Source organism: Equus quagga, chromosome 12 (assembly GCF_021613505.1).
Source record: "Equus quagga isolate Etosha38 chromosome 12, UCLA_HA_Equagga_1.0, whole genome shotgun sequence".
In the NCBI taxonomy this organism is placed as follows: domain Eukaryota; kingdom Metazoa; phylum Chordata; class Mammalia; order Perissodactyla; family Equidae; genus Equus; species Equus quagga.
In genome coordinates this window covers 21506509-21518735 of record NC_060278.1, presented here as the reverse complement: position 1 = coordinate 21518735, position 12227 = coordinate 21506509, and the positions used below count along the sequence as shown (strand labels likewise).

Sequence of the window (12227 nt, the reverse complement as noted above, 5' to 3'; positions counted from 1 at the left end):
GAGTGTTTCTTACTACTGGATGGATTTCTTGGGTCTTTCGGTCATGCCTCCAAATTTCGTGGAGCTGAGGTCCTGAGAACCTGGGGGTGAGTAGAAGCTTTTATCCTCACACAATTTCCCTTTCAACCTTGTCTGGGCTGCTTCGTTCCCTGAGAATTCTCGGGATTTTATTGATTTCTCTTTATATCCTGCTTCAGGGGTTGGGGGTGGGGTGAAGGTGGAGCTGGGAGCTATTTTGAGTATCATGTTTCTTTCCTCGGAGACCACTTTTCAATTGACAGTGCAGGATTGTGTTCTTTTCCACGTTTGATCGCTGACAGTGAGGTTTTTTGCTGGACATGACCATGTTCTGTTGATTTCATTAGGCTCTGGGGAGAGAGGGTTGTGGTCCGATTTTATTTATTCTTGGGAAAATGCAAGTCCATAGAGTTAGACACCAGCGTTCCACCAAGCAGGGTGTGGGCAGCAGAGGAAAGAACAGGACACCAGATGGTGGGGTCACCTCGTGGTTCTGAAACAGTGGCCCCAGTGTCATCTACAGCCCGCCTCTGCCAGCCTTCGTCCCCTCCTGGAGACAGACCTCTCTTAGCCTCAACCAGAGCCAAGGAAACAGGAACCGGCTGTCAACTGAACTGACATCTGAGAAAAAGAAAGCCTTTCAGTTCTGTTGGAAGACTCCATCCTCAAAAATAATCTCTCTATTCACACTTCACTGGCCATCACCTTGAAACCGGCAGAGAGTGAGCCACTGATGATTAAGTAGCTGGGAACTAAACACTTTTTCCTTTCTGCAATTACTGATTATAGCTTTTAGCCATTTAACCCACCCATTGTTAACTGTGCTGCTGAGGCAATATGCTGTCTGACTCCCCCTAGGCTCCTACAGATAACATCTCCCTGGAGCCTGGGTCGCCATGGAAATGGGCGTGTGAGCTGTTTTTCAGGAATTAGAACTCCTTGTCCACTTCAGGCCGGTTGAGACCACCAACTCATCAACCAGGCCCACGCAGAAGTCCCATAGGCGACCTTTGGACGTCAAGAGGCTAAAAACTCCACCCTCAGATCATGCTAACGCCACCATTTTGTGAACATTCATCCTGTGAAGAAGCATGGAGTCTGCCTATGCTTGCGCAGATCATCATTTACCTCCCCTCCCCTCACCTCCAATCGCCTATCCCCACATTTCAGACCACCTTGCACCCATCCCATAAATATCCCTGAGTCCTAATTTTCAGGGAAGCGGATTTGAAGCTCGTGCTCTCAATTCCTTGCATGGCTGCCTTGTGGGTAAACCCTCTCTGCTGCAATCTCGTCGTCTCGGTGTTTGGCTTTCTGGGCGGCGGGCAAAAACGAACCTGGTGCGGTAACAACCTCAGCAGGACCTTGTAAAGGACCCACATTCCCTGAAGCTTCTGCCTATTCCTTCTCCAAACGCACAGGAGTCTATCTCCCCCCAGAGAGAAGCTTTTCCCAAGGAAATAATTAGCAATTTTGGCATTTGGGGCTAGCAATATGAAAAGTGCGCTCGAGCCAATGGAAGGACATAGTTAGCATGGTGAGGTGGCCCCTATATAGGCAAAGTGCCCTCCGTGCACCCTGCCATCTGTAGTAGCTGACTCAGGGACAGGGTCACCTTGCCACCCCAGCCAGAGGGCTGCACTTAGGCTGGAGATGGGAGAAGGGGCAAGCACGGTTGGGCAGTTCCTCCAGAGTTACCAGGTTACAACTTTGTACAGTCTGTTAAAATCATTATTGCAAAACCTGCACCCTCTAAAGTTTGGTGTCCTGTGGCAAAGCATAGCCTCCCTGCCCTGACTTGGGCTTCACACTATCTGGAAGGTTCCCAGTTGACTATATGCCCTTGGGTCGTTCCAGCCTCTCCAGGCACCAGATTCCCCCTGTGGGGCATTATCACATATTCCCTTAACTTACACTCACAGTGTATGAAGTGGGCATGGGCGCAAAGAATACCAAGGAAGAACTTGCCAAACAGAGCAAGAAGATCAGGGTGCCCAGAGCCAAGTGCTGCCATTGTCTTGGAGCAGGAGAAGGCATCTGGCAAGAAGCGGAGCCTCTATTTGGCAAACCCACCCCCATGCCTGCCAGGGATGTCAGGAATTCCTCACCTGACTCCTGGCCACAGATGCTCCTGTAACAAGCAGTGATCCCTCCACCTGGCAGCACCAGGGAGCCACCTGGCTCTGCACGCATGGCTTGCTGGGTCCAGGGTCTGGCATAGAGGGAGCAGGGGGTGGGTGTGAGCCACAGTCTTCAGCTCGGGGGAGGGGCAGGGCACACCACCGTATTCCACCACCCCATCTCTGGCTTAAATAATAATCACTGTTTTATTTTAAGCCTTGGAATTCCTGCATTGCAATAACGCTTGTTTGAGAGGTGGCTGCAGGAATAGAGATGCGCGGAATCTCCACTTTCAAAGGCAGCTCCCAGAATAGACCAACCTACCCGGGGAAGGTCCAGCCTTGAGTGACTAGCAGACTGTTGTCCAACCAGCGTGCACATTGGGTCACAACCTCTTTATTTTTACTGTTAATCACTCGGACCCTATCTAATTCACAGGAAACCCGTTTATCTTCTTCATGGGGCTCTCCCTTCTCCTCCCCACCCCAAAAGGTCCACACCATCTGATAAGAGAAGACCCTGAAGTCTAAAAAGACGTTGCTTCTGGCTGCCACACAGCACTGCTGCTGGCAACTGGTCCTCCTCGATTTCACCAGCAGCCTCTGTCCGCCGCCCAGCCAGAGCCGTGCACAAGTTGCCTGGGTTCTTGGAGGCGTGGGCATCCACTCCTTCGGGACTAAGTCTGGCCTGGAGTTCCCCAAGGGTGAGTTCTCAGCTGGATTCCTTTCTAGGGCTGCCATGACAAATGGCCACAAATTGGGTGGTTTAAAACAACAGAAATTGATTCTCTCTTGGTTTTGGAGCCCAGCAGTATGAAATCAAGGTGTTGGCAGGGTTCGTCCTTCTGGGTGCCCCAAGGGAGAATTCATTCCATGCCTTTCTCCCAGCTTCTGGTGGCCACCACAGTCCTTGGCATTCCTTGGTTGCTTCCTTCTTCACACGGCCTTCTGTTTCTCCTCTTCTCTTCACTGTCTTATAAGGACATGTGTCATTGGATTTAGGGCCCACCCGGTTAGTGCAGAATGTTCTCATCTTGAGATCCTTAACTTAATTACACCTACAAAGAGACTTTTTCCATATAAGGTGATAGTCACAGGTTCTAGTGGACATGTCGTTTAGGGAAACATCACTCAACCCAGGTGCAGTCTGTAGAAATATGCCTTGTCCTATGATCCAGGGGGAAAGTCTTCAAGAAATACCCTCATTGTAGGCAGAATTATGCTCCCCAAGGAGATTCCACGCCCTAACTCTGCAGGCTGTGAAGATGCTCTCACATCCACGAATATGTATCCTTACGTGGCAAAAGGGACTTTGCAAATGTGATCAGCTGACCTTAAAATAGAGAGATCATCCTGGATGATCTGGGTAGGCCCAATATAATCACAGGAGAGCTTAAAAATAGAGGCGGAAGAGGGAGTCAGAGAAACACGGAGCACAAGAAGGATTCGATGCACCATGCCTGGCTTGCAGATGGAGGAGGCCCCGTGAGAAGCAGTGGCTCCAGGTGCTGCAGAGCGGCCCTCAGCTGCCAGTAGGCCAGGAACGGGACTTCAGTCCTACAGTTGCAGGACACCAAATTCTGCCCACAATCTGAGTGAGCCTGGAAGTGGAATCTCGCCCAGCACCTCCAGAGAAGATTCTTGATTTCAGCCTATGAGCCCCTGAGCAGAATGGCCAGCCCAGCCTGCCTGACTTCGGACCTACAGAGCTATGAATGGGTGTGGTTTGAAGCCACACAATTGCGGTGATTTGTTCTGCAGCAGGAAAAAACTGAATACAGTGAGGTGGATAAGTATATTGGTGAGTGTTCTCCAGAGAAACAGAACCAACAGGACATACAGAGATGTATAGAGAGAGCTTTGTTATGAAAGATTGGCTCACGTTACTGTGGAGGCTGAGAAGTCCCACGATCTACTGTCTGCAAGCTGGGGGCCCAGGAAAGCCAGTGGGGTAGTTCCAGCCAAACCCAAAGGCCTGAGACCTGGGGGGCTGATGGTGTGAGTCCTCCTCTGAGTCCAAAGACCCAAGAACCAGGAGCACGATGTCTGAGGGCAGGAGGAGACGGACGTTCCAGCTCCAACAGAGAGAGCAAATTCGCCCTTCCTCTGCCGATTTGCTCTATCCAGGCCCTCAACAGGTTGGAGGAGGCCAACCCACACTGGTGAGGACTATCTTCTCTCCTCAGTCTACTGACTCAAATGTTAATCTCTTCCAGAAAGACCCACACAGACATACCCAGAAACGATGTTTTACCAACTCTCTGGGCATCCCTTGGCCCAGTCAAGTCGACACATAAAGTTAACCATCACGGCCCCACTATTGCCCTGTTTTACAAATGAAGATACCAGGGCACAGAGAAGTTAAGTGACTTGTAAAAGGTGGCACAGCCAGGAGACAATGGTGCTGAGCTCTCAAAACCAGGCACTCTGGCTGCAGACCCAACACGCCATCCTGGGGAGGAATGTGGACTCAGCCACACACTCGTTTTCCAGCTCTGCGGATGGAGCGGGCAGGTCTCTTGGAGGCGTGAAGTCATCAGGGCGGCGGACATGTAACTCAGGCTTCAGCGCATGCCTTCCAGATCTCACTTGCCAAGACTGGATGCACAGCAAAGGGAAGGCTCGCTCTTCATTTCCAGAGCAGCCAGCCTGCAAGGCCGTTGTGATGGAGTTTCTCCTGTTGCCCTTTAGCGCGTTCAGCTTTCAGAAGTGAATTAAATCTGGTTTTGCCATCTGGTGCACAACAGTGGTAACTAACAACCACTCTGCCCCCTCTATGTGCCAGGCTCTGCACCACATGCCTTGTGCAAACACTGTTTCATTCCCAGGAGCCCCCTGAGACCGACGGGGAAGCTTCTCAAAGCACAGGTGAATAAACTCAGCCTCAGAGAGGCCTAGTGATCTGTCCAAGGTCAACCAGCCAGTAAGCAGCAGAGCTGGGCCCCAAATGCCAAAGCCTGAACCATCACCCCACCCGGCCTGCCAGGTGGAAGGGCAATGACAGCTGAACGGGGCCTGGCCGCCTCCAGATGTGACAAGAGTCCTGACAGGAAACTTAAAGAGGGTGTGTGGCGACACGTGACTAGGGCCTGGCTCTGCAGTGGGGACTAAGGAAAGGATGGACACAAAAGAACGTCATTTCCTTGCAGCGTGAGGTGGTTGGCACCACACCGTGTTATGGGCCTTCAGTAAGTGAAGGACTGGGTTCACAGTGTGACATTTTGGGTAGGGTTCAAGGCCGGGGGGCACACCACACTTATCCTAGGGCCCTTCTAAAAAACAGTCCTGAGATCTACCCCACATCTATTAAATTAGAACCTGTGGGGGTGTCACTGGTACCTCCATTTTTAACAAGACCCCAGGTAAGCCATAGGAACACTGAAGCATAAGACTTCCTGGCTGTTATAGGTTGAATTGCATATCCCCAAAATTCTTAGGTTGGAGTCCCAGCTCCCCACAGCTCAGAATGGGACCTTATTTGGAGATAGGGTCTTTAAAGAGGTAATCACATTAAAAGGAGGTCATTAGAGTGGGCCCTAACCCAACAGGACTGATGTCCTTATAATAAGGGGACATTGGGACACAGACATGCACAAAGGGAAGACGATGTGAAGACACAGGGAGAAGAAGGCCGTCCACAAGCCAAGGAGAGAGGCCTGGACCAGAGCCCTCCCTCACAGCCCCCAGAAGGAACCAACACTGCCGACATCTTGATTTGGGGCTTCCAACCTCCAGAACTGTGAGACAATCAACGTCTGTTGTTTGAGCCACTCAGTTTCTGGTACTTTGTTATGGAGCACCTGGCACAGCAATAGACTGTCTCCACAGAGAGGGACCGTTACAGCACGTACATCTACCGTGGGGCTGGGCTGGGGGCGCCAGGATGCTCTGAGTCCCAACTCAAAGGTAAGAATAGTGTTCCATTTTCGTCCGAGCAGGGAGGAGCTTCTCACAAAAACCTCTTCGAAGGAAGTAATCTGAGAGCAGCAGAAAAACCAGTGAGGCTGACCCAGCCTCTGTTTTCTGGGGCAGAGAGGGAGAAATGGAACAAAAGGATCTGGTTCAAGGAGCCGGAAAAGGTGGGAGGGAGAGAAAGAGATCAAAAGTGGAAAAAGAGAGAAACAGGGAGCCTGGGAGGTGATGGTTTCCATTCATTATTTGTTCTTAACTTCCAGGCTGATGCTCTGGGGGTCTTCTTTTCTCCACCTGCGGGAGTTTGAAAAATAGGACTCTGTTGGCACTCTGAGTGAGCGTGTTACTTTATACAATAATTGCTCCTCTAAAAGTCTCCTGAACGGGAGCCAGCGCCGGGTGGCTTCTCCAGGATTCCAGGTCGCCGTGGCTTCTGCTCCAGGGTCTCTGTGCACCTGGAGGGGGGCAGGGCTGGCAGGAAGTGATGCCCATGCTTACTGAGCCGCCCTCAGGCCTCTCCAGTGTCCGACAGAGCCCTTTGTCCCCAGTGGAATCCTTCAGGCTTCACATCCCTGGAAATCTTGCCTTTAAAAGAAGACAGCAAAGGGAATAAGGGCGTGCTAATTCCAGAGTTCCCTCCTGACTCAGCGCAGGGCCTGTATCCCCACAGCAGCGGGCTGAGAAATGCGTGTTGACACGAGGGTTGAGCAGGTCCACCGCACCTTGACCCGGTCATCTAAGGCCTTAGGACGGCCACCACGCTGCATTTTTCTAGCTCACCCTCCACAGGGCTGAATACTTCCCTTCCAGGCTAAAAATGCCCCTGTTGACCATTAGCTTGACTAAGAAATGAAAGTGAGTTCACAGCATGCCACCGCCGGAAGAGATCTTAGAAATCATGTCTTCTGCCCCTAATTGTATTGATAAGAAAAATTAGGCTCTGGGGGCTGGCCCTGGGACCTGGTGGTTAAGTTCTCACGCTCTGCTTCAGCGGCCCAGGTTTGCAGGTTCAGATCCTGGGGGCAGGCCTTCACCACTCGGCAGCCATGCTGTGGTGGCATCCCACATAAAATAGAAGATTAGCAGAGATGTTAACTCAGGGCCAATTTTCCTCAGGAAAAGAAAATGCAAAAAAACAAATAAGGAGCCAGCCAGGTGGCACAGCAGTTAAGTGTACAGGTTCCGCTTCAGTGGCCTGGGGTTCACCGGCTTGGATCCCGGGTGCGGATATGGGACCACTTGGCAAGCCATGCTGTGGTAGGCGTCCCACGTATAAAGTGGAGGAAGATGGGCTTGGATGTTAGCTCAGGGCCAGTCTTCCTCAGCAAAAAGAGGAGGGTTGGCAGCAGATGTTAGCTTGGGGCTAATCTTCCTCAAAAAAAAAAAAAAACAAACAAAAAAAACAAGAGGCTCAATGAAGTGACGGACATTGTCTCTGAGACAATTAATGGTAACACAGCAACCACAGCCCAAGTCTCCAGAATTGCCACCGGGGGTCTTTCTAGACCACCAAAGCCAAATTCTGGTCCCACAATACACAGTGCAGAACGGGTGCAGAGAAGGAGTTCCCTGATCAGATTTGTTTTCAAAACACTGCAGAGATGCCAAGCCCTTTCCCATTCAGAACCCCTGCAGAAATCGTCCTCCCGCTAAAACACTTTCCACCCACACCCTTTCCCCCAGCACACCTCTTCTTCTTTAGATCTTAACATGAGCTTCATTTTCCCAGAAAAGCCATTCCTGATTCCCCAGACTCGATTAGGATCTAATGATCAACACTCTCTCAACCTCTTGCTTTTCTCCTCCGTAACACTTACATTATCATTGCTTTCTTTTTTTTTTTCGGTGAGGAAGATTGGCCCTGAGCTAACTTCTGTGCTAACCTTCCTCTATTTTATGTGGGACACTGCCACAGCATGGCTGATGAGTGGTGCAGGTCCACACCCAGGATCCAAACCCATGAAACCCAGGCTGCCGAAGTGGAGCGCACAAACTTAACCACTGCACCACCAGACCGACCCCTATAATTGCATTCTTATTGGAGACTTAGTTATTTCATGTCTGTCAGCTGCTAGCATATGAATTTCACAGGGACAGGAGCCACATCTTTCTCATCCCCGTGTTCCCAGCACCTCACACCATGCTATCCACATGGTGGGCAGTCTACGGATCTGTGCTGATTTGATGGCTGGATCAGCATGGGAAGGACTCTGAGTTCTGCAATAAAGCAGCCTGCCTAACTTCACTTTCATTTAGCATTTCCCAGACCTACTGGACCCTGGAACGCTTTTCTTGAGAACCAATGGCAATCTGAGAACCGGCCCTATCCATGTCACAGGGACACACTTTGGGAAACACCATGCTGTGCTGTACACAGACTGCCCTGAATAAAAAAGTTCTGACGCTCCCTGCACGCCGTCGCAGAGAGAACTGCACACGGCTGCTTTATTAGAGATGGAAACGAGTATGAACCACAGTCCTCATCACCGTCAGAGAAAATAAAGCGCACGGTCATCATCCCCAAATCTTCACTTTCGGCTCCTATAGATCTTGAGAATCTCAGATTCTTCAAAATCAGAAGTGCCATCATTTGGTTCCCACAGTAATGAAGCGGGGGATCTGAAATGCCTCTTCATCAACAGCTTTTCCAAAGAAGCTGGAATTTTTTCAGAAGTAAGTAAAATTAGCACCAGCTGTGAGTTCTAGGCCGGAGCAGGGCCTGCCTTTCAGTCAAGGTGGAGGAGAAAGGCAGCTATTCCAAGTGGGATAGTTAATCTTATGCGTCCATGTGACTGGGCCAAGGGATGTCCTGATAGCTGGTTAACCATGATTTCTGGGTGTGTCTGTGAGGATGCATCTGGAAGAGATTAGCATTTGAATCAGTGGACTGAGTGAAGAAGGTGCCCCTCTATGTGGGTGGGCCTCATCCAATCTGGTGAGGGCCTGAAGAGAACAAAAGGGTGGAAGAAGGGCAAATACACGGTCTGCATGACTGTCTGGACTGGGATATGGGTCTTCTGCCCTCGGCCATCGGCACTCCTGGTTCTCCAAGCCTTCCGACTAGGACAGGAGCTCCACCACCAGCTTTCCTGGGCCTTCAGCTTACAGACAGAAGATAGTGGGACACCTCAGCCTGCATACTTGCATGAGTCAATTCCTCATAATAAATCTCTTTAGATGATAGATAGATAGATAGATAGATAGATAGATAGATAGATAGATAGACAGATCCATCCTATTGGTTCTGTTTCTCTGGAGATCCCTGACGAATACATCAACTGATGACTATTGCTTGAGGAAACCAAGTACCCACTAAAGGACAATATCAAGGGTACCAGACCCTCTTGCCTGGGAAGATTCACTTATGCACAGGATCTGGAACAATGCAGAGGGAGCAGGGCTCAGGGTTCAGGCCAGCCTGCAGCAACGTGAAACCAACAGGAACAAGGACAGAGACCGAGTGGAGGGAGCAGAACCAGAACAAACCAACATCCTGGGCATCTCTTATGAGGTCAGAGCTGGCTGAGGGCCGTGGGCGTGCAGGGCAACAGCAGCTGGGCCCGGACCTCAGGGGCCTTACATCTCGATCCAGGAGGCAACGACGTCATATGCAACAGGAGCAGCTGGAGAAAGAGCCGACGACAATAAAGAAGGAAACGGAGAGGACCACGACTGTGGTAGGAGGAAGCTCCTAAAACGAGAGCTGTCCAAGGAGGAGTGGTGAGCTGGCCAAAGGCAACACAAAGCTCAGAGAGGTGGGCATGCAGAAAGACCTTTGGCTCCTTAAACAAAGATGTTGTCAGTGACCTTTGGAAAGAGCAGCCTGCTGCCAAGCGTGGGAGGGACATTGGGAGGCACTAAGGGGGAAGGACAGAGAGGAGACGAACGTGGCAGATGTCAACCACTCCATCTACGAGTTTGTAGGGGAAAGAAGAAAAGTGTGAAAGCAAAAGAGGCAGCAAGTTCAGGTTCAGATTGTTCTCATCTTGGGGAGAACCTCAACATTCTCCGGCCAAACAATTATGGCCCATCAGGTTTCCTGTAGGTCCTACCCAAAGGCAGGATGGTGGGGGAACCAAGAGCAATGACCTTAAGGTTTATTACTAGTAATAGTTCAGTCATATTTTAAATCTGGAGTTGTCCGAAAGTGTTCTCCCTATAAAGAGGAAAATAAATGCTAGGAATTGATAAGGCAGGTAGGCATTCCTGAGCATTCCATGTTCAGTTCATTCAACAAATAGTTCTTGCTGAAACATTTACCAGGAACTATTCTAAGCACCTGGGATACAGTTATGGGTAAAAATAGGTGCTCTCATGAAGATCCCATTCCAGTGGTTTGTGTCATTCAGGGCTCCGAGTGGAAATGGCTGTCACATGGCCCAGAAGAGAGATTAGAGGAGCGTTGGTTCACCAAAGGATTAGCTGCAAAAGTGTAGACGAGGGGCTGGGAGAAGAGGTGCAGTGGTGACCACCACTTGGGGACCAGAATGGAGGAGGGAGGGACTGTAGGCTGGACCTCAAGAGGAGAGACTCGGAGGGGCAGTGACCTGTGGCTGAGGGACCCAGCCTCACCGAGGTGACCTTGCAGGAGGGGAGCCAGCTAGAGGAGAAAGTCCCCTGACCTCACCCTCCTTGCCCCTACCTGGAAGCCAGCGGGCGAGAGAGTCCATGGATCCCTTCATCCAGGTCAGCCTTCTGCCGCAGAGAGGAGTGTGGAGAACACGGAGGACCATCTGGAGGGGCAAACAGAAGCCATGCAGCACATGGTCATTTCAGTCCGTCTTCCGACAGCTTTCATTCTGGGACCTCTGCAAGTTTAGGAAGTATGGGGAGGAGAGGAGGCTGGCTGCGTATGGAAGGGACATGGGCAGCTGAGGGGGACATTCACACAAGGTAGTCCTTTCTCTCCTGTGCAAACGTGATCACACAGGAACACTCCTATCCTCGCTGTTCTATCCTGATCCATTCTCGAGGAAAGAACTCCAGAGTAGGAGTCGCAGAATCTGGATTTTAGTCAGCTCTTTCCGCTTCCTAGCTCTATTCCTTTGCTAAGGTTGACATAACAAATCCCCACAAACTTCGTGGCTTAAAACCACAGAAATTTACTTCTCACGGTTCTGGAGGACAGACATCTGAAACCAAGGTGTCCCAGGGCCATGCTCCCTCCGAAGGCTCTGGCAGGCATCCCTTCCTTGCCTCTTCCGGCTTCTCGTGGCTCGTGGTGTTGCTTGGCTTGAGGCAACATGGCCTTCCTCCCTGCGTTTTGGTGTATCTCAAATCCCCCTCTCCTTTTTCTTATGGGGACATCAGTCATTAGATTTAGGCACCCCCCCCCCCATACAGAATGATCTCATCTCAAGATCCTTAACTTGATGGCATCTGCAAAGACCCTATTTACGAAGAGGTCACATTATAGGTACCAGAAGTTAGGGCTTGGACATATCTTTTTGGGGGACAAAATTCAACCCACTATACTAGCCATGTGGCCCTGATTCTTCTGAGCCTCGATTTTCTCACCTGTGAAATGTGGAACCCCAACCTGAAAGATTAGGGTCACATGCTACGACATGGATAAACCTTGAGGACATTATACAAGGGAAATAAGCCAGTCACAAAAGGACCAATACTGCATGATCCCACTTATACGAGATATCTAGAGGCGTCAAATTCATAGAAACAGAAAGTGGGACAGTGGTTGTCAGGGGCTGGGGGAGGGCGCAAATGGGAGTTAGTGTTTAATGGGTACGGAGTTTCAGTTTTGCAAGATGAAAAGTTTTGGAGATCTGTTTCACAACAATGTCATTATACTTGACACTACTGAACTGCACACTTAAAAATGGTTAAGATGGTCAATTTTATGTTGTGTCTTTTACCGAAATAAAAGAAAAATGCATAAAGAAAGAAAAAGATTAGGTAATTGAACTGAAAGCCCTTGGTAAACTGTAAAGCACTGTACACATGTAAGGTTTCATGACGCACATATCCCCAGTCCTAGAGCAGGGCCTGCTCCATAGTAGGTGCTCAATAAATATTCATTGATTGGGTGAATAATCTTTATATCATTCTTATTATTCAAAGTGGGAGCAAAAAGGCCACTCGAGAGAGGAAAAGAAGCAGTAGACCCTTGCCCTGGGGAACAGATACAGGACTTTCAGAAATAGGACTCCCTGGTCACCC

General features: G+C 50.1%; 1 protein-coding gene across 1 annotated transcript in view; it reads right to left on the bottom strand.

Annotated features, from left to right (window-relative positions):
• The window catches only part of USP6NL (USP6 N-terminal like), a 256580-nt gene that overhangs the window by 223403 nt on the left and 20950 nt on the right, over positions 1–12227 (bottom strand). Inside the window, exon 2 of the mRNA XM_046678691.1 lies at positions 10693–10783. The gene's annotated coding sequence lies outside the window, so the exon portion shown is untranslated. The remainder of the gene's footprint in view (positions 1–10692; positions 10784–12227) is intronic.